This window comes from Haliotis asinina, chromosome 7 (genome assembly GCF_037392515.1).
Source record: "Haliotis asinina isolate JCU_RB_2024 chromosome 7, JCU_Hal_asi_v2, whole genome shotgun sequence".
Lineage (NCBI taxonomy): Eukaryota > Metazoa > Mollusca > Gastropoda > Lepetellida > Haliotidae > Haliotis > Haliotis asinina.
Window position 1 is genome coordinate 22,710,521 of NC_090286.1, and position 2,872 is coordinate 22,713,392.

The following is a 2,872-nucleotide window of genomic DNA, read 5'->3' on the forward strand; positions in this document are numbered from 1 at the left end:
TAATCCTGCTCAGAGAAAAGCTATGCTGACTCATGCTTCTTCAGAACAATTCCTATCAATTCTTACTCTTGTGCATAATATTCTCATGGGTAACATAGAGGTGACACAAAAAGATAAAACGTGGTTGTCTCGTCGCAAGAAGGTCATTCGCCTGTTAGCCAACAAGGGTGTCAGCAGACACAGAAAACGTGAACTCCTCATCTTACACCATTCAATTCTACCTATTTGCATAAGGAGCTATCTCACCACTCTACAACATGACCAAACCAATGGTTGTTTTGACAAGAGAAAATTACCAGAGACTGGTGTCAAAACAAGAACAAGAGAAAGCGAATCCGACAGTGAATCCGACAGTGAATCTGACAGTGAAACCTCCAGTGAGTCCAGTGACAGTGAGTGATGGTAGTGAAGAGCATGACTCATCTCTACAGCCAGATCTTAATGTGATGTTACGAGTTCCAGATCAACTCATTCAAGGCATTTCATCTTCAAATTCTGTTGGCAAGCTGATGTCAATGTGGTTCTTTTTGAAAAACAATATTACAGCTGGAAACATTGGATTAACAGAAAATTTGCAACTGGTGTTGGAGAGTGGAAAAGTGTTGTATGGTACCAACATTGTGGACTTAATTCGGTTTATGATCCTGTCTCCTAAGAGGAAACATACACCACCAGGATATAATAAGTTTCATAAACTGTTAAAGCGCTTGCATGCGCCAAAACAACTGTTGAAAAGAAGAACAAAACACAAAAGTCAGTCAAAGATTTTATATATCAAAGGAAAACCAGTTAATGGTGTGCCTGGAGCAACAAAGCTGAGAGCATTAGAGGTTCTGTAGTGTTCATGCTTTTTTCAATAAACACATAAATGACATTTTTATTCTTCTCGTTGTCTTTGCTCAGTGACTCATAGAGCAATTAGCACATCATCGTGCACATAAACACACACAGTGGATGAATAACACCTTCAGTCATTGTGGTGTGTCCTATGACACGTGCACACACGTGGCTTTTTCTCATATTTCTTCTTATGCACTTGTATTCTCACAGGACAGGTGGCAGTATGAACCATGAATCTATGGTAGGTGTATTTCAGCTTGGTATTGCAATAGACACACGTAAACAGTCCTGAACTGTCTTCCCCATCAGCATCCACAGGTAGATAGCCGTGACAGGTAGTGCAGATATATGATGGTTGTTCCATCTGTGAATGAAAAAAAGAACAGACATGGAAACTGCAATCTCAAACTAAAAAGTTGATGTTCAAGTCTATAATTAGGAACATAATTTTAAAGAAGTGGAAACACAAAGTGGAACATACCTGAGGTTGATTTCCTTGACTATGATTTCATCTACTGCTTTCCTAATGGTTCAGTAAGCAATTATTCTGGTGAATAACCATAAGGAACACTATAAATACCATCTTCTAAAATAAAACGTTTGTTGTCTATGGCTGTCAATGCTACTTTGGTATGATGTTCCGTGTACAGAGTGTTATTATGTGACCTAATGAGATTAAAGGAACATGAGACAGGTTTCCCATCAAACAGACAGTCTCTAAACATTTCATGTCTGAGAAATTTTTTGATGACAGATTTCTTTATACCTTTGGCTGTTTTTTTCTCCATGAGTTCTTTGTCGTTTTGCATTAAGAAAGAGTACATCTTACTTTTCAAACCACAAAATTCTAAAATAATGTTTCCACCTGCTTCATCCTTCATCTTCCCAGTGACTTTGCGATTGTGTTCAGAATACAATCCTTTTGGATCTTCTGGTGCATAATTGGAAGTGTCAAATAACTCCAAGTTTCGCTTCATAAAAACATAGGGGTCCAGGAGAGGTTCATGCGGAGGGGCATGGACTTGCATGAACAGACTGTCAGTATCGGTCATGAGCAAATCCAAATGTTCATGTCCATATTGATTTTGCATAATGTCATAGTAAAATGAATAGATTTCATATTTGGCCAAGTCCAGAATGGTAAACCCAACAGTAATAGGCTGATCTAATAGAACAGACACCTTTTCCATTTCTACTGCCACCACATCCTCTGAATAAATTTTGAAGTTTTTGAAGTTGGATTTTGCACACAGTTTTTGAAGTTTTGCTTGTTGGGTGACCAGCTGCACTGTTTTGTGTTTGCGTTTATTCATGCAGAAACGTCCAAACACACAGTTGTTCATCAGTTTGTAACGATCTTTGTCACAATCGTCCTTTGCATTTTTGCGATTTCTCAAGTTGAGCTGCACATAGGGCTTCAACCATGGGCCTTGGGTAAATTTGAGAACTCTGTGTATTTGCTGTAACACTATACCATGCTTTAGATACAACTGTAAGGTTTTGAAATGAACCACATAATTGGAACGGTCTTTCAAGGTACAAAACAGTTTTCTACCAGATGATTTTGTAGGAAGTTTATCCATGTCTTTGTGGAGGAAATGAGCCAGCAATTCTTTGTGTTTCTCTGAAAACTCCCCAAAAGAGATATCATCATGAGTTGGAGCCATAGGGAAAGCTGCATGAGATTTGTGTAAGTGAGGAGGATACATCAAATCCACTTCCAAGATATAACCCGTATCACCCTGAGTATCTACATTGTACCAGTCTATCTTACTGAACTCTGTGGATGGGATGAATTGATAGTTTCCAATGGGGAGAGGTTGTAACATGACAGTGGCATACAATGAATTCACATCAAAGTAGAGAAGGGTGGAAGTGTCTTTCTCTGGGTCAGATTGTTCCATATGGTCATTGTTGGCTTCAGCATATTTCTTACCAATGACTGACACTCCACCACGAATAGAATTTTCAATGAAATTGTAGGTGTCAACCTCTGTGAATAGATCCAATTTTGCTCCCGTGATTTTCATAG

At 38.7% G+C, this 2,872-nt stretch overlaps 1 long non-coding RNA gene across 1 annotated transcript; it reads right to left on the reverse strand.

Moving 5' to 3' along the window:
• Positions 1-753: 753 nt before the first annotated feature.
• LOC137291136 (uncharacterized) lies at positions 754-2,350 on the reverse strand. The gene is made up of 2 exons (XR_010957248.1): positions 1,322-2,350; positions 754-1,204 (listed from the first exon to the last, which is right to left on the reverse strand). It is a non-coding gene; the product is annotated as an uncharacterized lncRNA (long non-coding RNA).
• Between the last annotated feature and the right edge of the window lie 522 nt (positions 2,351-2,872).